Genomic DNA, 26,468 nt, shown 5'->3' with positions numbered 1-26,468 from the left:
CAGAGGGTCATTGTAATCACAGTGAGAGACATGGCCTCTCTAACAGCTCTGCTGACAGAGAATGAAGATGAATTACTGGCAGGCTTGTCCTGGCTGCCTCGTTGGTGTCCATTTGGAGTTAGAATGGAAGCTCATAGTCTGTGCCTCAGCTCTTTAAAAGCAATTTATAACCTGGCTCCCCCTCCTAACTACCCGAGAAGATTTTAATCCTAAACCTGCCACCACCCATTATTTTCAAGGGGGCTGGGTAGGGAGGCGGTAGGGGACGCTGACAGTTCCACATTCAAACGGTTTGTGAGTAAAAGTTAATAAAGCCTAAAGAGAGTGATTTATGTCTCAGTGTGGGAAATAGGCTACATGCTTTCCCAGGCTGAAACCTCTCTGTGGACTGAGGGAAGAAAACTATCTCAGAGAGATGAATGGTTTGTGCCTGTGGGCAGGTGGCTGAGGTGTGGCCCTGGGCCCTAGGCCCAGCCGCTAAGCAGAGCATCTGAATGTGAGGAACAAAGTGACGAAGTGTGCCCCCACCATCTCTGTTCCCCATAGCCACCCCCCTGGGCCTATGCCACTTCTCAGGTATTTGGCAGCAGGAAGAAAGCATAAGATTTGGTCTTTATTAGATGTCTGTGACTCAGAAACTACTCTTGATTCCCCAAAGACAGCAGTGAGCCATTATAAATCAGTGCCCTTTGCCACTGACAAACATGGATGGGTGAGTCATAGGAGAAGCCTTTGTTTATTTCTGTTTATTATGGGGGAAGGGTGGAGGGAGGAAGAGAGAACCAGAGCACTGCTCAGCTCTGACATAAGGTGGTGCTGGAGGGTTGAACCTGCAGTCTCTGGGACCTCACATGTGCTAACTGCTGCTCTAACAGGCTGAGCTATCTCGCCAGCTGGAGAGGTGTTTGTGATGTGGAAGATAATCACTTCAGGGAAAGGAGTGCAGCTCTGACTTTCCTCAGCCCTGACCTCCTGCACTGAGATGTGGGAGCCCTCTCCCACAAGTTGTCACAGAAGCCTGTTCCCTGACACCACCTGTTGTTGGCAGCCTGGGCAGCATCACAGATAGGGTGGCTTCCAGGACTGGAAGCCCAAGGCCAAGCTGTGTGTGGGCAGAACTCCTTCAGAGGCCTCTCTGGTTGGCTTGCTGAAAGCCACCTTCTTGTCTTCACAGTTTTGCACACACCCCTGGTTTCTCTGGGTGTCAGGTGTCTTCTAGTTTTTCTAAAATTTGATTAGGACCAACTGGCTACTTTTTTTGGAATTTTTTTCTATTTTTCTTTCTTTTTAAAAATTTTTATTTATAAGATGGAAACACTGACAAGACCATAGGACAAGAGAGGAACACAGTTCCCGGCACCAGAACTCCGTATCCTATCCCCTCCCCTGATAGCTTCCCTATTCTTTAACCCTCTGGGAGTATGGACCCAGGATCATTATGGGGTGCAGAAGGTGGAAGGTCTGGCTTCTGTAATTGCTTCTCCACTGATCATGGGCATTGACAGGTCAATCCAAAATCCCAGCGTGTCTCTCTCTTTCCCTAATGGGGCAGAGCTCTGGGGAAGCGGGGCTCCAGGACACATTGGTGGAGTCAGATGAAGTCCAGGTGGCATTGTGGTAGCATCTGGAACCTGGTGGCTTAAAAAAAAAAAAAAGAGTTAACCTATAAAGCCAAACAAATTGTTAACTAATCATGAACCTAAAGCTGGAATATTGCAGATGAAGATTTGGGATCTGCATTTTGGAAATAGCTAATAGGTCTATTTTAGGTATATTCCAAATGGCCCGTGACTTTATTAGGCCTGAGCCTGACATTTGATATGCAGATGGACTCAGTTTATTGTCTGGGGAGATGATGTCATGACTGGAAAAAGGGCTAGAAAGCTGGATCAGGTAAAAGAATAGCTCCCAAATATGGGAAAAGTGTATAAATATTGTTCATTGTAGACCCCACTGATTTGATCTGGTGCCCATATTCAGCAATTCTCATTTCTGACACAATAGACTTTAAATTAAATAAAGTAATAACAAATAGGCAAGGTCATTACATAATGATCAGAGGATCAATCAATCAAGAAGACTTAACAATTATTATTATTATTATTTTCCTGATGGGACCTCGTGTGAAGACTTAACAATTATTAACATCTATGTACCCAATGAGGGCCTATCTAAATACATCAAACACTTACTGAAAAAAGCTATAAAACTTTTATATTATTAATAGTATGTGGCAAGACTGTAATATTACAATGTATAATCTGACACCACACCCGCCCGCCACCAAAGTTCCTTATCCCCACCGTCCCATCCTCCAAAGATGACAACCGTAGTTCTCACAGGCCTTACAGTTTGCTTGCTTCTGTTTTGTTTGGATTTTTTCTTTCTTGGAAAGTTCATGTAAATCAGAATTCTAGATTCCACATATGAGTGAACCTATCTGGTACTGTCTTTCATCTCTTTACTTATTTTGCTAAGCATAATCACCTCCAGTTCCATCTATTTTGTCCCAAAGGTGTACACAGTATCACTTTTTTTTTTTTTATCAAAGAGTGTTATTCCCTTTTTGCCACAACTGTGTACCATTTTGGTCCCCAACCTTCTAAAAATGAACAGAAACCCGCTGAACAATCCCAGCATCTGAGGCTGGTGTGGCCAGTATTCCTCCTTCCACTATTTCCACTTATAATAGGTGGTGAGATTGGAGCTGCTCCCCACATAAGCATGCCATAATATTTGCACTGTCGCCATGATCACAGACCAAGGGTTGAGGCCAATAGGACTATTTTTACCCCTATTTTTCACTCCTGTTGTTAAACACAAGGCAAACAAGTGAAAAACAAATGGGCTCAGCCCCTGCAGAAGAACACAAACCACCCCACCCCATTTGGCCAAGACATTTGCCACCAAGATGTGCCACCAAGGTGTCACCAACACCAGGGAGGGGGAGAGACTTCACAACCCAGGAGCTGCCTCTTAATTGTGTTTGCAGTCCAGAGCAGTAAAGCATGCCCATTCGAAGTGCTTGTTGTATCATTTTAAAATCAAGGCCATCTTTTTCTCAGTGGTAAACGTGAAATGTTTTTAAAGGCCAGACTTAGCATAAAAATCTATTGGTTGCCATGGAGACCACTTTACCACACAGGACTGCGCTCTGTGTTCAACTGTGTGATTTCCTTCTATTCAAAGGTTTGGCATTGTCAAAGAAACAAATTGCTTTTTCTGTTGTTTATCTCAAAGTTCATTATGGAGAAGGCAATAAATAAGTAAGAAGATACTTACCTGGGGGGCGAAGGGGGAGGTGAATGACGACACAGGGGGAGCCGCTGGAGCACTGGCCTGAAAAGTCCAGATTTTTACAATAATTAGAGCCAGATTGGCTATTGTGAGGAAATAAAATACATTTTGATCTTTTTATTACCTTTTTTTGTGCATGCGAATATGAAGTAAAGCAGGTACTTGGGAGTCTGCTCCCAACAAAATTACATGGTAATAAGGCCTTTCACACCTACACAGCACTTAGTAAGCGGGCTCTGATAGGCGTCATGCTCAGGACCCGAGGCCCCTGGCTCTCTTCCTGAGGAGAGGAAATGTGGGGTTGGGACCTCACGCTCAATGAATTACTCATGCCATCTGCCCACCATATATCCTTAGAGCTGACACCTGTGCGGCTATGTTTAGAGAGTCACCGATCCAGGCAACTTGGAGAAACACACCTGCCCTCATGCCAGCCCGGCCCAGAATTCTCTGTTCATTCACTTGCCTGCTCTGAGGTTGACAACTGCTTCCGAGTGCCACCTCTCCTTCCAGCCCACCCCATTGCTCCAGGAGAAACGGGGTGAGGGACTCCACGAACAGAGAGTTTCTCCTAATATTGGAGCCTCTTCAGACAGACCTGGTGCAGTTGGCTGCAGCCTGTAGTATTTTGTGTTTTACTGTGACTCCTAATTAATCATGGAATGCCCACTCCCCCTCAACAGTGACTAGTTCCTTATTTAAGCAGCTTTCCTGTCACCTCTCTAGAAGTTTGTGACTCCTTGATTTGAGCTGTTTGTATGACAATGGGAGGAAGGAGAGACCCCAATGTCTTGGTTTGAATGTGCTTGTGAGTACTGGGTATTTATAATAATTGCCCCAAAGGTAGAATATTCCCTGGGGGTCACCAGAAAGTGGCCCAGGGATGCCTGCAAATATGCAAATTCTAACTTGTCACCAAAACCATGCCCCTAGCCAGTGGAATTATTAAGATACAAAGCAATAGTCTAATGGCTGCCAGGGTATAACCTACTTACAAGACTCGCCGGCAATTCATTTACATATCGCTAACCTCCAGTAACAGGGCTACAGCAAGGGAGGGCGCAGGCAGCTTGCAAAGTCTCTAATGCTGCCATCCTTGTGTGAACTTGCTGGGCTCCTTCTGATGTTCCAAGTTAGCACCAAAGAAATGGAGGGGGCAGAGAAGAGAGTATTAGGAGCCAATTTTGCTGGCAGGAGACCTGAAGAGGGGACTGAGAAGGAAAGCTTGGTGAGGGCAGGGTGGTCATTGGGTTTGTCCATGGTGGACTCTAGCCCCAAGGACAGAGATCTCCCGTGCTGAGTGAAGTCACAGGTGATTATGCAGCAGTGGCTGTCACCTCGTGCTTGTGAACAATGGACACCAGTACATCATGAATGGAGCAGGGCTATGGTATCTCTCCCCTCCCCTTCTCTGCCATCACTGCAACTATCCCCTCTGAGCCCCAGCAGACCCACGACCAAAGTAGAATCTAAGGTTTAGATTGGGAGAGAGGAGCAATCTAGAAGACACTGACAAGCAGAGCTGGGCTGTTTAGAGACAGGTCCTTGAATAAGGTGTGAAAGATCATCTCTCAAGATCTGCAGAGGGAGAGATGAAAATGAATATGGAGACCAGGGAATCCCACTTCTTCACTGAAAAAGAACTCTGAACCAGAAAAGCGACCTACATAGTCCATGATGAAAAGTCTCACCTTCGTCCCAGGCTAGCATGTGGGCAGACAGGGAAAGAACACAAGTAGATTAGAGGAAGAGAGAAACACACACACACACACACACGCACACGCACGCACACGCACACGCACATACATACGCGCGTGTGCGCACACACACACACACATTTTCACATTTTAGAAAAAAAATATTTAGACTGGAATGATTTTGAATGCACCACACTTCCTTTTTGACTTCCAGCCTGAACAAGGGATTAAAATACAGAAGGACACGTGTGTTAACTAAACTGGGGGCGTGGTGGGGAGTCTAATGACTTTTCTTTATTGAATACCTGACGCTGTTGACTGGCTACGGAAGAAGGGCAAACGCTAGAAGAATTGAATACTGACTATGCTCAAGGTAAGAATGATACATTGTTCTACTCAGAATGAAAACAGTGATGGGCACATCATAAGCAATCGATAAGTACTTGTTGACTGATCAAAAAATAAATCACAAAATAAAAATATAAACAAAGATTCTGTGTCTCTGCTGGTCATCCTCTTCTCCCACTACTGAGTTGTTGATTTTGTTGGTGAGGAATTCTCTTGGCAGGAGCGCGTTGTTAGTACAAAGCAGTGCTTGCTGAGGCTGGACTGTGTGCTAATCAGCTCCTGAGAACAGTCTGTTTCTCTGAGGTAGTAGCTACAGGGACGAGGCAGCAGGTACAAGACTTCAGTTCTTTTCATTTCTTGGTAGGTTGTGATCAAAATAATTTGTCCCTTACAGAAGGAGTTCTTTGGTATTTTTAGAAGTGGAAAAGAGCTTCATACCTCTAGCAGACTTAGGGCAAGTCATGCCTTTGAGAAGCAAAGAAAGAGGTGCTGGTTGGCTGGTGTATTTTTAACCTAGACAGCCCAGTCTGCAGGCAGGAGCTGGGAGTCCTTGTACTCGCAGCACTGGTACAACGGCCCAATGGCCAATAATAGTAGCTACACAATAGTCACTTACTGGGTTTCTTCCAAGTGTGGGCTTCTCGTTATGATAGAAACAGCCCCAAGGATTGTCATGTTTCCACCCACCCTCGGGACAGCTGTGTCATTTATGACATTTCAGTCATCCATGGATAGTATTTGTGAAGGTGGTCCCAACAGACTCTGCCATCCGGCCTCAGTGTGGAGCAGACTCTCCCAGTGTGGGTGACGTAGTCATATTCTGTGATGCTTACAGAATGGTGGAATGGCCTATGATGCAGAGTAAAGTGGAGGCTTCACAGCCATACGAAGACTCTCCAGAATGTAACATCCCTAACCAGAAGGAAGGTTATTTCTCTCTAACCTAACAACCAGAGCCAGCAGCCAGGCTCTGCTCCACAGTCATTCTGGGCGGCTTTGCCATCCTCAACACATCTTAGGCCACCCTCCCCTTGTCTTTCCCCCCAGCAGGACGGAAAGGGAGCCTGGAGGAGTGCTGGCCCTCTAAGTGGCCTCTAAGTACAGCACTTCCACTTCTGTTCCACTGGTGTGAGCTAGAATAGCCAGAAGCACTTGGGCGTGCTGGGACTTGTAGTTTCTGACCAGCCCCAGGTGTTTTGGCCATAGGCTGGCCAGAAGGTGAGCATAAGATCCCAGCTAAGGTAAAGGACATGCTCCCTCCAGCACTTTCCCAGGAAATTGTAATCTTGAGCCAGCAAGATAGCTCAACTGGGTGAGTGCCTGCTGACTTCAAGCCTGGACTCTGGTGCTGTGACATCTTCCCTCTGTCCCTTGTCTGTCTTTGTCTCTCTGCCTAATAGAGTCGGCCCAGAGTGGTGAAGCCCTGGTGATGAAAAAAATAAACAAAAATACAAATGAAGGAAGGAAGGGAAAGAAAGGATGGTTGTACTCTACCAGGTAAAGCTCTCTGGGACTGTTTTAATGAAACTGTGAATCCCCTGAAGAGAGACCGGATAATGGAGGGAGGACTGATCCTGAGCTCTGTGATAATCATGTTGGGATCTTATTTAGGAACATCCTGTGGACAAGACCCCCCCAAAGTCACCAGAGAGAATAACACAGGAGGAACTAAGAGAGGATTTGTGGTCTTGACAGAAGACCCATTAGGCCTCAGGGTGTGATTTAAATGAAGCCTGTTCAAACAGAAGACAGTCAGGTTAGAAGCAGGCCCACGGAGATGGAGGGGATCTCCTTGCCTCTGGACCTTAGGGTGACTTGGCTAAGCTTGCCACAAGGATGAGACTGAGCATGCACCTGCCAGGGTGGGTTCCTGGTGGGCTCACACTGTGTTCCTTGGAGAGTGTCTATGATGGAGAGAGGAGGACCTACTGGAAACCCACAGGGCAGAAGCAGCCACCAAATTCCCAGCCCACTTTGAGGACAGAAATCATGGCCCCTGAGTGGTGGGCACTAGCGATATGACACTTGGAGACTGTGGAAGGTCTTCCCTTCAGAAGCAGCCAAGCAAGACCATCCTCTCAAATGGTCCTCTCTTCAGGTACCTCATCTTCTTCCTCCCTCCTCCTCCTCCTCCACCTTTTCCTGTCCTTGGAGATGTGACTCCTCTGGCTTTCAGCCCACCTGATGCTGGCCCCTGAGCACTTACATGGCTTCAGGTGCCCCTGTACCCCTTTACAAACAAACAGGCTCATTCTCTGGGGCTGCCAACTCTGGCCCTCTCACACACGCTTCATTGGCTTAATTATTTTAATTGGAAAAAATAGCTGATGACTGGAGTTCTCTCAGTCAGTGTGTAATGAAACCACAAAGCTAGAGGGCCTACCACCCACCATAAGCTTGCAAAAGCTTCACCGCCCCTCCCCCACATTTTTCCTGGAGCAGGAGGTGCTCCCTCCTGTGGGGAGGGCTCCCTAACATTGTCACTCACTCCACTACTATTAGGGGCAAGCCCACCCCAGGGAAGTCCCTGAGCCTCTGACTCCCTGCTCAAGAAGAAAACAAAGCTTTTGCATCCTTCTGAGAGCCAGCAACAGGACTCCCCTCCACATCCTGGAAATAACTCCAAAAGACACACGATGTCCCCCATGGATGGGGGGGGGGGGGGTCCCATCATGAAGGCAGTGATAAGGAGGTGTGTGGTACTTCTCAGACAGCCCCCTGCCTACAGTGGCATCAGTGCCACCAAAGCACAGTGGGACAACTGTGTTTCTCTCGTTTGCAAATTCCAGTTGCATGAAAGTGGCACTCAACCCAGAAACCCCATGTCTGCCATCAGTGAGGATTGTGGACAATTCCAGAGGAGATGATAAACCAGAGAGGGTAGCAAAAGCAGCTTGGGAGTTCATGTGCTAACACAAAACTTTGGACATTGTTCTGCTACCCTTGACATGACAGCTCCAAAGAGGGGTGAGAAGTGAACAAGTATGAATGTGTATGTGTGTGTGCTCGCCTGTGTGCGCTTTGAGAGCAAGGCATGGAACTTGAGAGCCTATGGGAGCCAGGATTGCAACCTGGGGAAAGATGAAAGGGACAGAATTCATGCCCAGTCAAGTATCCACTCTCCTACGCCAGTTCTCCCCATTTCTGCCCAAGTGTGTCCAGATCCTGAGTTCTGTTCAGAAGACTTTTCAGGAACCAAAGACACTTATATAAGAAATCCCTACTGTGAATCAAGGTCACACATACACACACACACATACACACACACACACACACACACACACACACCAGGAAACCCTCAATTGTTCTGCTCTCCTCTCTCATACTTTCCAGATCTCAGGTTTGTGGGAGGGAAAACATGGGACACAAGTCGAACCTGAAATGGAATTGGAGTATTACACCAAAGTACAAGACTCTGGGGTGGGTGGGTGGGTGGGGAGAATACAGGTCCATGAAAAATGATGAATGAAATAGTGGGGGTTGTATTGCTAAATGGGAATCTGGGGAATGTTATGCATGTAAAAAAAAAAAAAAAGAAGTAGAAACGCAAAGCAGAAATTGACTGAGTTTGGAGTATGGCACCAAAGTAAGAAAGCAGAAGTATACTAGAGTTTGCAGTGAGTACCTCCCTAATACTTCCTCTCCACTTTTCCAAGCTTTGGGTCCATGATTGCTCAACAATTTGTTTGGCTTTGTATGTTAACTCTCTTTTCAGTCACCAGGTTCCAGGTGTCATCAGGATGCCGGCCAGACTTCCCTGGATTGAAGACACCACAAATGTGTCCTGGAGCTCAGCTTCCCCAGAGACCCATCCTACTAGGAAAAGAGAGAGGCAGACTGGGAGTATGGACCGACCAGTCAACGCCCATGTTCAGCGAGGAAGCAATTACAGAAGCCAGACCTTCTACCTTCTGCAACCCTCAATGACCCTGGGTCCATGCTCCCAGAGGGATAGAGAATGGGAAAGCTATCGGGGGAGGGGGTGGGATATGGAGATTGGGCGGTGGGAATTGTGTGGAGTTGTACCCCTCCTACCCTATGGTTTTGTTAATTAATCCTTTCTTTAATAAAAAAAAGAAAAAAAATTTTTCAACATTAAAAAACAAACAAACAAACAAAAAAACAGTGGGCTGGAGAAAACAGCATAAAAAAAAAAAAAAAAAGAAATCCCTACTGTGAATCAAGGTCACACACACACACACACACACACACACACACACACACACACACACACACACACACCAGGAAACCCTCAATTGTTCTGCCCTCCTCTCTCATACTTTCCAGATCTCAGGTTTGTGGGAGGGAAAACATGGGACATGGCTGGTGTAATAGCTCACTTGGATAGTGTCTTATTTTGCCATGTGCATGACCCAGGTTCAAGCCCGGCCTCCACTGCATTGAAGGAGGCTTTTGTGCTTTGGTCTCTTTCACTCCCCTTCTCTGTCTTTGTCTCTATCTTTTTATATATATATTTATTTATTTTATTTATTTTTTCCCTTTTGTTGCCCTTGTTGATTTGTCTCTATCTTAAAACAAAACAGGAAACATGGAGTCCCCTAACCACCCCAAGAGGTGGCCATGGTGGGTCCCATTTGTTCTCTCTTCCCTTACAGAGGAGGGAGGTGGGGCTGTAAGTGCTCATGTCTGTGCAACTAACACAGAACATGCAGAACCAGCATTCAAACTGGGTCTCTGGAGGTCACACGCTCTGCTCTTTGCTCCTTATACCACCTCTTCTTTCTGTAGGTCGCTTCCAGCCACCTACCCACCCTCTTCCTTCCACCTTGCTTTACTCCTCAGTGCATCCATCTAGCTTCAGAGTGCTTGCTGGTGACTGCTGGTTTACCAGGTGTCTGCCCTCCTGATGCCTGGGGGCCAACTTCTGATTCCAGCTGCAGTCTGCTCCACCCCAAGAATCTCAAGGTTCTGTTCAGTCTCTGGCCCCCATCAATCATGTTTGCTAGAGTTCTCTGTCCAGAGGATAACCAGACAAGAGGGCATGTCTTTAGCCAGTGACCATGTCATGGAGAGGCCAAAGCTGTAGGAGCCACAGGCACTGTGGAGAGAAGGCAACTCTGCAATGAACCCCGTGTGCACATCCATGGCCTGATCCTTGAAAGCACAGTCAACCACACTTAATCAGTGTTTTCACCACATTGTTTAGGGTGAGCTTTAGTGAGGCCACACACAGATGGAGAGAGAGAAGCTGCAGGTATCTGCAGATTGTTATGTCGGTGGTTCCTGGGGAAAACACAGCACAGTCTGGAGAACAACTCAGGGAAGCACTGGGTGTGGGCCACAAGGCAGAGTGAGGGAAGGGAACCACTTCCAGATGGGGCCAACCCATCCTTCCGCTGCGCTGCTCATTCATATTCACGAGGCTCTCAAGTTTCCCACTCCCACTGCACCCATGGGCTCCCAAGGCCCACCCTGACTTCACACCCAAGCCCAAACCTGGGGAATGTTGCCTGTGATGTCCTCACATTCAGGTGACTGGTGTGTGTGTGTGTGTGTGTGTGTGTGTACGTGTGTGTGTGTGTGTGTGTGTGTCTTTTCCAGTGACCCTGTAGTTATTTCTCATGTGTGGTTGGTTTTCAGTCACAGACCAATTTCTCTCCTCTCCGTGTGTTACAAACTCCTTGAGAGGCTGCTTCTGTCACGTATTTCTCTTCTTACAGAGAAATTCCTATCACCTGCCTAGGCTGGTTTCCGCCCAGGAAGATCTACCTGCGAACAAGCCCTGGCCCTCTCAACTTACATTGAAAATGGATTCCAGAAGAATTTAAAGACGGGTGCTGTCTTTGTTGATCTCACAGCAGCCTATGACATAGTCTGGCACCGTGGTCTCCTAGTCAAGATCTCAAGATGCCTGCCTCCATGGGTGGCCAACACTATATCGTTTCTTCTCCAAAACAGAAGATTCCGGGTTCATCTGGGTGACAAGTCTAGCAGATGGAGACTTGTCTCAAGTGGCCTCCCCCAGGGCTCTGTTCTGGCTCCTACGCTATTTAATACTTACATCAATGACCTCCCAGAAACTTCTTCAAGGAAGTTCATCTACGCCGATGACATCTGCTGTGCAACTCAGGCATCCAAGTTTGACATCCTCGAGGAAACACTCACAAAAGACATGTCTCTGATATCTGATTACTGTAAAAAATGGCGACTAATCCCTAGCACTGCAAAAACGGTATCATCTGTTTTCCATCTACACCATGCCTCGGCCTCGCGTGAGCTTAATGTGCAGCTTGGCGATACGAGAATCCGGCATGAAGCCCAGCCAGTCTATCTTGGCGTTACTCTCGATCGCACTCTGTCATTTCACAAACATCTCATAAAAACTGCAGCAAAGGTGGGAGCGAGGAATAACATCATTGCAAGACTGGCCAGCTCCTCATGGGGTTCGAGCGCTTCCACACTACGATCATCATCTCTGGCATTATGCTATTCCACTGCAGAATACTGTGCCCCAGTATGGTTCCGTAGCCCCCATGTCCACTTGGTCGATTCCAAATTATATTCCTCCATGAGGATCATTTCTGGAACCATCCGTTCCACCCCGGTTCCATGGCTGCCAGTTCTTAGCAACATCGCCCCGCCAGATATTCGTCGGGATGCGGCATCATCTAAGTTCATTTCCCACGTCTACGCTCGACCGGACCTGCCAATATACGCGGATATCTTCGCCCACCCTGTCCAACGCTTGACGTTTCGTCACCCAATCTGGTCCCCTACGCCTACACTGAACTTCTCTGTTCCAGACTCTTGGAAACAGAGTTGGCAGTCAGCTGAGGTCAAGAACAAACACCTCATCACAGACCCCTGCAAGCGTCAACCCGGCTTTGACCTAGCACGTTATGATTGGGCCCTCCTCAATCGCTATCGAACAGGCCATGGCCAGTGCGCCTCTATGTTCCATCGCTGGGGAGCCAGAGATGACCCGAACTGCCCCTGCGGCTACAGACAGACTATGACCCACATAGTCAATGACTGCCACCTCTCCATATTCAAAGGAGGTCTCGAAACTTTATATCAGGCTCAACCTGACGCTGTTGACTGGCTACGGAAGAAGGGCAAACGCTAGAAGAAGAAGAAGTCACAGACGACAGCTCTTGACCCTTGGAGTTTCCCAGGTGTTGAGAATAGTTGACTGTAGTCCCTTGGGTTATGTAAATGAGATGGTTTGGGGATGCAGGTAAGAATTCGGGGCTGGAATCCATGTGTTACTCACCCTGTAGAGCATTACCATGAGTGAGGACCCAGGTGCAAGCCCCCGTCCCCCCACATGTGAGTGGCTACAGAGGGGGAAGCTTCATGAGCAGTGGAACAGTGTTGCAGAGGCCTCTCCTCTCTACTACCCTCTATCAGAAATGATGAAAAGAAAATAAAAAAAGATTACTGGGAGTGGTGGCATCTTGTAGACACTGAGCCCCAACGATAACCTTCATGATAAAAAAAAGGGGGGAGTGGTTCCCAAGAGAATCAATTATATAATTAAAGGGCTAGAACTTTCCATTTCATCCCCAGGCCTCCAGTGGAGGGAAGGGACTAAAGATGAGTCCAGTTGATGCTGAACCATGAACTAGTCAGTTGTGTCTACACAACAGCGCCACCACAAAGCCCAGCTGGACAGGTCTGGAGAGCCTCAGGGTTGGTTTACACACGAGACTTGAAGAGAGCAACTTGCCTGCAGAGGGTGTGGAAACTCTGCCAATTTCCCTATACCTCACCCTCTGCATCTCTTCTATCTGACTGAGCCTGAACTAGGTCTTCAGGGAGCACACACATTATCATACACAAGGACCCAGGTTCGAGCCTCTGCTGCCCACCTGCAGGGAGGAAGCTTCATTAGTGATGACGTAGGCCTGTAGGTATCCCTCTTCCCCCACCCCCTCAATTTCTTTCTATCCTATTTAATAAAATGAAAATAAATTTTAAAAGAAAAGGAAGGGAAGAAATCAGTGATTTGGTAAATAAAAGACTTCTGAGACCTGGGAGGCAGGCATAGGGGCTTCTGAATTATAACCAGTCTGTCAGACACAGCCTGAGCTTGTGACTGGCTGAAGTAGGGGCCACTCATTAAGTCCTTTGCTTGGGGAATCTGAAGCTCTCTGGGAATATGGTGTCAGGGTCAAGCTGAATTGAATTCTTTGACATATGGCTGGCAGTCAAAAGTTATGGGCTAGTTTGGCAAAGCTTTCACATTTTCACATTAGAATAGGGTCTGGAAACCCACTCACTTCAGAAAACCCATAGTGATCGACACTAAATTGCCAGCAGAATCTTACAAGGACTCAGAAGGGGGGAAACAAGGTACTTGGAGGTTCAAGGCCTCTTTTGGGAAAATCAGTAGACTTTTATGGAAGGAACAGGTTTAGGGACCTCACCAGAGTGCTGGGGAGGAAAGAAGAGTCATACCAGGGACTTCAAGTCCAGGCATATCTAGGAAGTTCAACATGAATGCAAGCATCTCTGCAGTGATCTCTCTCTCTCTGACAGAAGACTTCCCCAGGCAAATCTGATCAATACTTGAACAGGAGCAAGAAAGGGCTGTACTCATCTTGAGAAATGTCAGTTGTAAATGGTTCTGATCATTTCCCGTGGAACTGAAGAGTCATTTCAGAGCACAGGGAGGGAACCATTCAGCCTTTGAATTCAGGAATACCATCTCAACCAACCCAACAGGAATTCAAAACCTGTCTAGGAACTACTCAGTCCTCTGGGGGATCTGTTCTGCATAGGCCTTCCTTCTTCATATCAGATTTCCTTTGAGGTGCTATATGCAATGCGTGAAATGTTTGCTTGGCTATTTAGATCTCCCAACATGGCTGCTACTATTCCTCCTAATCCTCCCACAGAAGTGATTAGCCAAGACTTAGCTTTTAGAGAAAAAATATGGGGAATAATCTTTCCACCTCAAAGGACTGCAGACCAATCCCACATTGGCCAGGGGTCTTATTTCTCCCAACTGGCTTTATTTGTTTAATCCTCCATCTATTAGGAAGCATTGCAGATGGAAAGGAGGAAGGTTACTAACCACATATCAGGTCTGAATGAAGCAGAGAAGGGGTGCTTACTCTCCAGGCATACTCAAGTAGTGACAGGTGAGAGAATACTTTCATATATATGTGTGTGTGTTTGTGTGTGTATATACATATATACATATATATTATTGGGTAGAGACAGAGAGAAATCAAAAGAGAAGAAAGAAATAGTGATGAGATAGACAGAGAGACACGTGCAGCCCTGCTTTCCCTCTGCAGGTGGGGAACGGGGACTTGAATGCAGGTGGGGACCAAGGACTTGAACCTGGGTCCTTGCTCATTGTAATGTGTAACTTAACCAGGTGTGCTACCGCCTGGCTCCTGCAAATAAATCTGTTTATAATAAAAATTATTTTATTTTATTTGCCTCCAGGGTTATTGCTGGGGCTCAGTGCCTGCATTACAAATCTACTGCTCCTGGTGGCCATTTTCTTTTTAAATCTTTTAAAAAATATTTATTTATTTATTCCCTTTTGTTGCCCTCGTTGTTTTATTGTTGTAGTTATTATTGTTGTTGGATAGGACAGAGAGAAATGGAGAGAGGAGGGAAAGACAGAGACGGGGAGAGAAAGACAGACACCTGCAGACCTGCTTCACCGCCTGTGAAGCGACTCCCCTGCAGGTGGGGAGCCGGGGGCTGGAACCGTGATCCTTACACCAGTCCTTGCGCTTCGCACCATGTGCACTTAACCCACTGCGCTACCGCCTGACTCCTGGTGGCCATTTTTTTATTTTTAGATTGGAAAGAGAAATTGAGAGGGGAAGGGAAGATAGAGATAGAAACCTGCACCTGAAGACCTGCTTCATAGCTTATTTGTGAAGCAACCCTCGTGCAGGTGGGGAACCTTGGGCTTGAACCAGGAAACTTGTGCAGGTCCTTATGCTTTGTACTACGTGTACTTAACCTGGTATACCACCGCTCGATCCCCATAAACATATTCTTTATCTAAATGTTCTCCAACAAGCAGATTCATGTTAAATATCATTTTGAAAATTTTTGTCTAAAATAAATATTCATAATTTAAAAAACGTATTGATTTAATTATGATAAACAAATCTGTTGGATAAGAGGGTATAGTTCCTCACAGTTCCCACCACTAGAGTTCTGTATCCATCCCCTTCATTGGAAGCTTCCCTATTCTTTATCCCACTGGGAGTATGGACCCAAGATCATTATAGGGTGCAGAAGGTAGAAGGTCTGGCTTCTGTAATTGCTTCTTTGCTGGACATGGGCATTGGCAGGTTGATACATACTCTCAGCCTATTTCTGTCTTTCCATAGTGGGGCAGGGCTCTGGAGAAGAGGGAGTTCCAGGACACATTGGTGAGGTTGTCTGCCCAGTGAATTCACATTGGTGTCATGGCAGCATCTGCAACTTGGTGGCTAAAATAATTAAAACATAAAGCAGAATAGACTGTTGAATAATCAGGAACCTGAAAGTAAGAATAGAGCAGGTGAGATTTGGGGTCTCCATTTGGAAAAAGCTAAGAAGTCAATTTAAGGTATACTCCAAGGGACCCATGACTTTACTAATGTTTGCCTGAGCCTGACAGCTTGGGGCGATGGTGTCAGAGTTGGAAATATAACTAGAAAGCTGGATAGGGAAGAGAGTAGCTCCCAAATATGGGGAAAGTATTTAAATACCATTAACTGTAAGCCCCCTCCCCTATTGATCTGACCTAGGACCCATATTCAGCAGAGGACCCTATGTAACTTCTGCATCCCTGTCAGTCTGAGCACGCATTCTGTAGTCATGTCTAGGAACATTCTAGGCTTCACTCATTTCAGGACCAATATTCTTCGAATGGCAGAGTATGTTGACCCAATATCCCTTCAGAGAATGGGGCAGTTTCTACCATTGTTGTTCTCCATTGAGGGCAAGGTCCCAGAGAGACCCACAAGTGGTCCACATGCTGTTCCTGATAGAGATGACCAGTGATGGTGGAGGGAGGGATAGGTTAGAGGTCTAGGCCCATCATATCTATGTGGGAATCCCAGGATTCCCTGACTTGGGCCCCAGATGATGGGATGGCCTGATAATGACCAAGAAAACTATCATTGAAGGGTGCTGGTCTCTTGCCCTTATGCAGCTTTTGTAGTCCTTATTTTAGCTGACAAGGGTAGCCTTAGAGTGATTGAGGGAAGTGAAATAGGAAGTGGTAAGGAGGGTATCTAGGTCTAAATAGAAGCAATTTGAGTAAGTACTTTATGGTATCTCTTTTAGGTCTTTTTTTAATGCTTGCTGCACTTATTGAGTCACTGCAAACTAGTGCAAACTCACGAAAGACATGTCTCTGATATCTGATTTCTGTAAAAAAATGGCGACTAATTCCTAGCACTGCAAAAATGGTATCATCTGTTCTCCATCTACACCATGCCTCGGCCTCGTGTGAGCTTAATGTGCAGCTTGGCGATACGAGAATCCGGCATGAAGCCCAGCCAGTCTATCTTGGCGTTACTCTTGATCGCACTCTGTCAATTCACAAACATCTCATAAAAACTGCAGCAAAGGTGGGAGCGAGGAATAACATCATTGCAAGACTGGCCAGCTCCTCATGGGGTTCGAGCGCTTCCACACTACGATCATCATCTCTGGCATTATGCTATTCCACTGCAGAATACTGTGCCCCAGTATGGTTCCGTAGCCCCAGGTCCACTTGGTTGATTCCAAATTATATTCCTCCATGAGGATAATTTCTGGAACCATCCGTTCTACCCCGGTTCCATGGCTGCCAGTTCTTAGCAACATCGCCCCGCCAGATATTCGTCGGGATGCGGCATCATCTAAGTTCATTTCCCACGTCTGCGCTCGACCGGACCTGCCAATATACGCAGATATCTTCGCCCACCCTGTCCAACGCTTGACGTTTCGTCACCCAATCTGGTCCCCTACGCCTACACTGAACTTCTCTGTTCCAGTCTCTTGGAAACAGAGTTGGCAGTCAGCTGAGGTCAAGAACAAACACCTCATCACAGACCCCTGCAAGCGTCAACCCGGCTTTGACCTAGCACGTTATGATTGGGCCCTCCTCAATCGCTATCGAGCAGGCCATGGCCAGTGCGCCGCTATGTTCCATCGCTGGGGAGCCAGAGACGACCCGAAATGCCCCTGCGGCTACAGACAGACTATGACCCACATAGTCAATGACTGCCACCTCTCCAGATTCAAAGGAGGTCTCGAAACTTTACATTAGGCTCAACCTGATGCTGTTGACTGGCTACGGAAGAAGGGCAAATGCTAGAAGAAGAAGTGCACACTTTTACTTTAAGGTATATATTTCCCCTAACTTATGGATACATGTGCACATGCGCACTGTCTCATGGGCCCTGGTCTATATCTAGGTTCTGTGGCTTTGTTAGGAAGTGAGCCACCCAAGGTGGAATTAGGAAGTCCTGTGAGCTAGGAAAGGTCTCACCAGAATAATGGAGCTGAAGGCTTGATATACCAGGCCTGGTGTTTCTGGACACAGTCCAAAGTGAAACATGTAGAGGTGGTACTGGTTGCATTAATTTGGTTGAGACCAGTAGGTGAAATATTAAATGGTATGGATCGAAAGAAATGTGAAGAAAAATGAGTCACACCCCAGAAGTTCCAGGACTGAGAGAAATACAGGTTTTATAGAGAACAGAGAAAATTCCTGATGTCTTAGAATTTAAAAAGGCAATAATAGTTATTGTTATAACCAAGTTACTTGGAAATTTGGTTTACATTAAAAATCCCATGGTTAGGATTTACTGTACCATACAAGATTTTACCATGATTCATGTCATTTAATGCTATTTACAAATAACTATATCTGATATAAGAACAAGACCAGTTGCTTCTGGGAGAGAGCACTGTTCTAACTTGATAACCATTCAAGTGACACACCAGAGAAGCCTGAGCTAATATCATCCCTGCCCTCAGGGAACTTCCATTGACAGAAACTCATAGGGAAAGCAGTTAGGAAGTATCGTGAATGCACTTTCAGACAAAGCTGGTGCCCTGGCCCTAACCTAGCTTTGCAGACAGACCTGTACCAGCCCTGCTGGACCGGTGGATAGTAAGAGTGAGAAGAAAACCCCACTGCCCATATCACACCAGTCACAAAACTGGAGCAAGGCATTTCTTCTCTCTCTCTCTCTCTCTCTCTCTCTCTCTCTCTCTCTCTCCCTCTCTCTTTCTCCTCCAGGGCTATTGCTGGGGCTCGGTGCCAGCACTATAAATCTACTGCTCCTGGCTGCCATATTTTCCTTTTTTTTTTCTTTCTGTTTTTATTTGACAGGACAGAGATAAATTGATAGAGGAGAAGAAATAGGGAAAGAAGAAGATAGATACCTGCAGACCTGCTTCACCACTCATTAATTGTCCCCCCTGCAGGTAGGGAGTGGGGACTCAAACCAGGGGCCTTGAGCATGGTAATATTTGCACTTAACCAGGTACATCACTTCCCAGCTCACAGGGCATTTCTTTGAAAAGAAATCTAGGGATTTGATCCCAAGACAACTAGACTAAGTTCACATTCTAGAATGAGCACATTCTAGGAATATATTTTCACTCCTCGACATATTCACATCAGCTCTGGATGCCACAGATTTGGGATCTGATAGCATTTTCCGGTCTTCCTCCTCAGCAAAAACAGGTGGTAAAAAGAAAACAGAAACAGTGACTCCTCTTTTACTTTTATTTTATTCTATTTCCTAATTTATTTCTTTTAATTCTATTAGTTACTTAATATGGATTTACAAAATCATAATATAGCAGCAGTATAATTCCACACCGTTCCCACAACAATTGTTCAGTATCCTCATTCTCTCCACTGGAAAATCAATCGTAGTAGGACAGTGACTCCTCTTTATGGAGACTGTGTGAACTCCCTTTCACATGTCCTACCTCTGGCGCTGTTCTCTCAGAGACATCTCAGGTGGAGTCTGTCTAGTCTCAGACCGCATGTTCTACCAGCCTATTTCTGCAAAGGATAGTCTTTTGAAGCCCCCACAGTGTGCTAGTTGCCCACAGTCCTTCCCCCACCCCCCTTTCCTTGTTCATTATTTGTAGTCTCTTTTTATTCTCTCTCTCTCTTGAATGTATTCTTTTAAAAACATTTACTTATTTATTGGATAGATACAGAGAGAAATCAAGAGAAAAGGAGAAGAGAGAGAAGAGAGATACAGAGATACCTGTAGTACTATTTCACTATTTCATGAAGCTTCTCTTCTGCATGGGACTACTAGAGGCTTGAACCTGAGTCCTTGCATACTGTAACATGTGCTCTAACTGGATGCACCACCATCCAACCCCTAAATATATTCTGCATGGGGGGGTCTCTAATCCCACCCAGCTCTCCTTGCACATTAGAATTGCCTAGGAGCCTAACACACCACTGCTCTGCCCCTTCCAGAACATTCTGATCCCATGAGTCTGGTGTGGGGGTGCTAGCAGAGGTGGTGTGAAGAGTTCCCAGGTAATTCTAGCATATAGCCGGGACTGAGATCACTGAATGAATCCCCTGGAACTCCCCAGATGGGAAAGCCTTCCACCTCCACTACCCCTGTCCTCTTCATGGGCATCTGGCTCTCACAGGCACGTTGCTCCACAGGGTGGCTGCCTCCCACCTTTCCCCTTCATATCTCATCTGTTATGCTTTGGTTCCTCACAGGCCCATCTCTGCTAAGTGACAAAGACCACTAATTGCTTAATCAGATGAACTAATTGCTGTTAACACTACTTGGCTAACTTGTCCTCCAAGCCAGTTAGGATTCAATCTCAGGAGGGGATTTCCGGCAGGATCTGTAGCAAACAGCAGAGCCCCCACCTCACCCCCAGCCCCCAGTCCCTGTAATCCTGCCACACAGGACCACATCTGTGAGAGGACAGAGCAGGAGTATAACCTGATCAGATGTGTGGCACTAGGCCATAATCTGGTTGCTCTGACTCAGAGGACAGTAGCACTCACGTTCCAGAATCACTGTAGGGATATGACATGTTGCAGGTGTTCTGTAAGCAGTTTTTCCTTGTACTTCCTGCCCAAGGTCAAGCTCCATGGCATTATCTGCTATACACATTTCCTTTTAACAATGAAGATGAAGTCTGCAGCAAAGCTAAGTCCCTTTAATCCTGCTCTTACTTGAATGGTTAGTTAATATTTTAGATCTAAATATTGAGTTTTGTTTTTCTGATAATTTTTTTCTCTTTTTTTTACCAGAGCACTGCTCAGCTCTGGCTTATGGTGGTGTGGGGGAACTGAACCTGGGACTTTAGAGCCTCAGGCATGAGAGTCTTTTTCTATAACCGTTATGCTAACTACCCTCCACCCTTTCTGATAAATTTTCTTCTGCTAGTTCCTTCCTAGAAATTCCACTTTCCCAGACCTTCTGGACCCTGACTCTGTCACCTACCTTGGCGACCCGCCCTTCCCATCTTTGCCATCAGCAGCAACAGAGGTCTCTGGACATCTTCACTCTATTCACACACAGTATTCTTGAATGGAGTGAGGCCAAAGATATGCCCTTTTACACCTGAGCTCCCAACATGATGTTGAAAAATTAGCCAAATCTCTTCAGCCAATCTTGGATGGACCTTGAAAAATTCATGTTAAGTGAAATAAGTCAGAAACAGAAGGATGAATATGGGATGATCTCATTCTCAGGAAGAAGTTGAAAAACAAGATCAGAAGAAAAAACACAAGTAGAACCTGAACTGGAATTGGCATATTGCACCAAAGTAAAAGACTCTGGAGTGTGTGTGTGTGTGGGCAGGGGTGGTGGACACAGGTCTGAGAAGGATGACAGAGGACCTAGTGGGGTTGTATTGTTATATGGAAAACTGAGAAATGTTATGCATGTATAAACTATTGTATTTACTGTTGAATGTAAAACATTAATTCCCCAATAAAGAAAATTAAAAAAAAAAAGAAAAATTAGCCAAATCACTTTAGTTTTGATATGAGTTTCAAGCTAACCACACTGTGCCCTCATTTAATTTGCATGTTCAGTGTACATTCTCTAGTTAGGTTCCTGCCCCAATATGTGTTCTTCCTCCTTAGTAACGGGAGCCTGATTGTTAACTGTACTCATGCCAGTCTCTCTTGCAGCTAGATCTGGCTATATGCCACTATTCTGACCACCAACTGTCAATAGAATTACTTTGTGGGACTTCAGATAAATCTCCTTGAAATTATGTGACTCTCTTGACAGGAACTAGTTCTTCTTCATTCCTCATGGTTGAATGTAGATACAATGACTGAATCTCCAGCAGCATTCTTGGACCATGAGGTAATCTTGCAGATAAAAGGTAGAAGGGGGATGGTCTTTCCTGAATCTGGAGAGAGAAAGAGAGAGAGAGAGAGAGAGAGAGAGAGAGAGAGAGAGACTTCTCCCTTATCAGGGAGTGTTCTATATATCTACAACCTCTCCAACCACTATCAAAGAAGAAAGATATAAATGGAAATCTATCCACATGCATTCAAGTAGATTTCTGAATGTTAGGAGCTAGAAAAGGCTTTATTTGGAGACCTAGGCCATTTTTTGTTTCTTTTGAAATCACTAATTAGACTCTAAAAAATGAAGGAATCATTGGAGCCAGAACCAGCAGCCAATTACCACAAGAAATCGCTCGCTGTGTGGACTGACTTCTCTTTCTGTTCGCATAATTTCAAAATGTAATTTCTAGAATCATGCTAAATACTTGTAAACAGAGATTGGTTTAATTGCAAGGAAGAACAATTTCAGGGAAGAAAAGGGAGAATGATGTCTCATTTTGTCCATAGCAGAGCAGTTATCTTAGGGTCAGATTTGCAGTCCCCTTCCATCTTCCCATCTAAACCAGGTTCCTTGTAATCCTAAGGAGAGGTGCTGGCTTCAGCAGAGAGCAAGATTGCTATGGAGCAATGGAAAGAATGTAGCACTTGAAGTTGGAAGACACAAGTTCAACTCTGGTGCCTGTCATAAAGCAAATTACTTAGCTACCTTTTGCTACCTTCTGCAGAGTTCTGAGCACTCCCTGGAAGACTGTAAGGGTATGTGTCAGTTACTATTGCTACAAATTCGTGGCATAGCACATGATAAAATGGCAATAGCTTGCCAGCATTAGCATCTGCTTTTTACATATCTTTGGAGTCTAGCTGATCTGGGTTGGGCCTGGATGATCACCACTGGGCTGGCATGTGAACCTGCATTTGCTAGAGTCATTTAACTGGAAGAATACTTCTCCATGTGGTCCCCATAGGACTAAGGGCCAGCCCAATCCCTTTTCAGCCATATAGAAGCATGAGAGATAGCGAGATCAGGGCTCTCTTGAGGGTCAGGCCAGGGCAACTGGGTGCCCACTTGCCTATGCAAAACTGATGTTGCTTTGGTCAACCCCAGGGGTAGGAATTTCAACCCCCAGGGATGGGTATTTTGTTCTGCCCTCACATCAGGAAGACACTGCAAAGTTCCATGGCAAAAGCACAGATAGAAGGAGGAGTGAAAAATTGGGCCATGGATACAGTCTACCAGTAGGTATATAAACTCTGTGTTGCATGCATGAATAAGTATGTTTTTGAATGGCCAATGGGCAAACAGGAAACCCCTAGAATCTTTTTTTTTTTTGCCTCCAGGGTTATTGCTGGGGCTCAGTGTGGGACTTTGTGAAAGCTTGGTAGAGCTTAGGGGAGCTCTCCCATCCTTGGATGGAAGTCTGGAAAGACACCCTGCTTGTTAGACTCTCTCCATAGAGGTGAGCCAAAAGGGAAAAGTCTCCTAGACTCAGCTCGCCCTTGTTAGACTCTCAAGCCCACAGAAATCTCACAGTTTCTCCCTGCTAGCATCAGGCCACATGGCTGCCTGCTTTAAGGTTCATTTACTCAAAGTTCACCTACCTTCTGATCACAAAGGAGAACACACCTTATCACACACTCCTAACAGTGTTCCTTGATGTCCTTAATTTACATCAAGTCTTGTTTATCTTCTATCTCACCTTAACTGGTTTAACCCCTATTCTCCTCTCAAATGCCTTTGAGTAATTAAATGCCTGCATCAGGAGACTAATTATCTTGACCTTTATGTATCTGCATCAATTCTTGTCATACCAGCCCCATACCATAGGGGCAAGCTGACCTTTAAGAAACCTGTAATTTCTGATGTATTTGAAGAATGCTCTTTGTTTAACTATCTCTATATATACCCAAGCCCACCCCTGAATAAATTGAGAGTGTTCATATCAAAATACTCCCTAGTGTCTCCTTTCTGATCTCTGGACCCCTTAGAGCCAGAGAGGGAGAACCAGTTAGCTTACCTTCCTGGCTGGAGTCACCCCACATGAGCCCCACCAGCAGCTCAGTGCTTGCACTAGGAATCCATTGCTCCTGGAGGCTATTTTTTTCCCTTTTGTTGCCCTTGTTTATCATTGTTGTTGTTATTGCTGTCATTGCTATTGGATAGGACAGAGAGAAAATGGAAAGAGGAGAAGACAGAAAGGCGAGAAAGATAGACACTTGCAGACCTACTTCACCAATTGTGAAGTGACCCCCTTGCAAGTGGGGAGCCAGGGGCTCGAACTGGGATCCTTATGCCGGTCCTTGTGCTTTGCTCCATGTGCACTTAACCCACTGCACTATCACTCAGCCCCCAATACCTAGACGCTTAAAGCAAGCCCTAATCTTGCCATGCCTGTAATCCTGCTAAGATTGCAAGTTAGTTCATCTGCATAGTGTATCTGCTTTGCTGTGTTCATGAACCAAGTTTGAGCTTGGTCTCCATTGCACAGGAGGAGACCTCAGTGCTGTGGTGTTTCTCTCTCTCTTTCTCTTCTCTCACTTTGTTTCTCTCTTGCTCTTGCTCTTGCTCTGCTCTCACTCTCTTTCTGTCTGAAAAATTGACCCAGAGCAGTGAAACCCAGCAGTGGCAATAAAAAATGAAAGATCACACATGGTCTCTGAGGTATTCTACAAAGGTATGGAGCCAATTTAAGAAGTGAACAACCCAGCTGGGGCAGTATGTGTCTGTCTTCTTTCATTGTAAGGGCACATCAACTAACTTCTGGAATGGAAATAAAGAACATTTATCATTTAAAAGGATGATAGCCATCAAGAGAACCAACAACTGAAGCTGTTAATGGCAGCCTCCTCTGAAGAATTAGACTAGCAGAAGAGGAAATTTTCTTTCTTTCTTCTACTTCCTTATGCTACTGAGAAAAAAAAGTGCTCAACCATATGCATGCTATTTTTACAATATATTTTTTAAAGGTTTAGAGAAGCAGTCTGGGAAGCTCCCTCCCATAAGTGTGCTTTCAAATCCTGGAGGGAAGAATCTAGTAAGGTAGAATGACAAGTATCAGCAGAAGGAAGCAAATTCCACCCCGTGGATGGCCATTCACCTACCTTACTCACCAGGCTGTCATTGAAAACCAGAAAAGAGAGGAATCCACTGTCCTCATGACAATACAGAGAGAAGACTATGGAGGAAATTAACATTCTGTGTGCTCACCTCCAAGAAAATGTCACTGAGTGAGGAAGAAAGCGATTACTCCCAAGGCTGAGTGAGCAAACTATTTAGGCAGATGGAGAAGCCTTGCTGTACTACAGATTCTGGGGTTCTCTCTCCCCTTGTTTCCCCATTTCTTCCTGTTTTCTCCAGACTTCCTGTGGGCCGGGTTTGCATAAAGAGTGTGCGTGGGGGTGGGGGGAGCAGATCTGGGGAAGGCAGGAAGGCACTAGCCTCTTTTTAGAATTTGCAATTTGGTTTTTAAATGTTGCTGTGCAGCAAGCAGGCACAGTAGGCAAAGGAATGTGAGATAAGATAGATTTTTTGGAAGATGCTGTTCACAGTTCTCATCTGGGCGAGGCTTGGCTTGGTTGGCTCTGTTCTCAGGGCCTATTTCTGCCATAGTGTGATGCCAGCAGATGGGGTGCAACCTGCCCCGAGTCTCCTTGCTCTCCAGGACTGGACCTTGGACCTTGGCTCCTGTGTCCAGCACAGCTGACCAGAAGTCTGCCGCGTGCGTCTCTCATGCGCAGAGACTCAGCCCCACCTCCATTGAATGATCCAGGCCACCAGCCTCTGCTTCTCCCTCACTCGGAGCCATTCAGTGTGGACACACTCCTGTGTGCACACGTGTGCCCTGTATCCCAGTGTGTGCTGGGGCGGAAGCACTTGGGAGGAGCAAAATGACTTTTCCTTGGGTTCAGGGCCACAGAGAACACAGCAAACCACTGAGCTGTAAGCAAGCTCTGGCCCCTGATAAACAAAGACAAATGACCACCTGCCTCAAAGCTGCTTTAACCCTGAGCCAGTAAGAACGGCCTTGGAGCGCCGGGTGACCTTGAAGCTCACAGTGTGGCAACATTGTCCAGTGGCAGATAGAGAGGGACCATGCAGCTCAGGGCTGGTTACACCTGGGAAGACCTGCCTCCCTGGCAGGGAAGGGGACTTTGCTCCCGCTGGGTCACAGAGCCCCACTCCCCCATGCTGTGCCCTTCTTTGCAGGGACTTTTCAGTCTAGTGCACCATCTCTCCCACTCAAGTAAACAGCACTTTCCCGAGAGTACAGCTTCTCGAATTCTGCATTTGTGCCCTCGCCAGCTAATGCGTAATGCTGTAGTTTAATAGTCTATTAAAACACAGCTCTGCGCATTAAGATCTCTGCTGTATCGCTGCAGATCTACTTAACAAAGACGAGGTCCCCAGAAGGCACCAGGCATGTGCTGAGAGTTGCAGCAACAGAACAGAGAAAGTCTCTGGTGGCAGTAAAAAAAAAAAAGTGAAGGGGGTGGGGGGAAGTAAGGGATCGGTCCACACCTCCCCCCAACCCTAAATCAGGAGAACAGCCCCTCCAGTGGGTAGGAAGAAGACCTGCTAGCTCGACAGGTTGCACCTGGAAAATCTTCAAGTTTAATAACAAATCCCTCCAGATCAAATCTCATTACTCAGATCTTTATTTGGAAGCACTTCAGTTTTGCCTTGCTCCTTCTCAGGGGGAGGGGGGGCTGGTGTTGAGAGAAAGAGAGAGAGAAACTGAAGTGAGGTGAGGTGAGGTGAGGTGAGGTGAGGTGAGGTGAGGTGAGGTGAGGTGAGGTGAGGTGGTGTGAGTGAGGTTCAGAAAGCTGCCCCAGCCCTGGAA

At 46.1% G+C, this 26,468-nt stretch overlaps 2 long non-coding RNA genes across 3 annotated transcripts in view; one reads left to right on the top strand and one right to left on the bottom strand.

Annotated features, from left to right (window-relative positions):
* The window catches only part of LOC132534751 (uncharacterized), a 326,831-nt gene that overhangs the window by 256,079 nt on the left and 44,284 nt on the right, over positions 1 to 26,468 (top strand). The window lies entirely within an intron of this gene.
* Positions 749 to 24,953, bottom strand: LOC132534750 (uncharacterized). 2 transcript variants are annotated; one of them, XR_009546458.1, is made up of 3 exons: positions 24,836 to 24,953; positions 3,283 to 3,339; positions 749 to 1,638 (listed from the first exon to the last, which is right to left on the bottom strand). It is a non-coding gene; the product is annotated as an uncharacterized LOC132534750 (long non-coding RNA). The 2 variants fall into 2 exon arrangements; XR_009546459.1 differs by having other exon boundaries at positions 24,730 to 24,944.

Source organism: Erinaceus europaeus, chromosome 19 (genome assembly GCF_950295315.1).
Source record: "Erinaceus europaeus chromosome 19, mEriEur2.1, whole genome shotgun sequence".
NCBI lineage: Eukaryota > Metazoa > Chordata > Mammalia > Eulipotyphla > Erinaceidae > Erinaceus > Erinaceus europaeus.
This window is presented reverse-complemented; position numbering and strand designations above follow the sequence as displayed.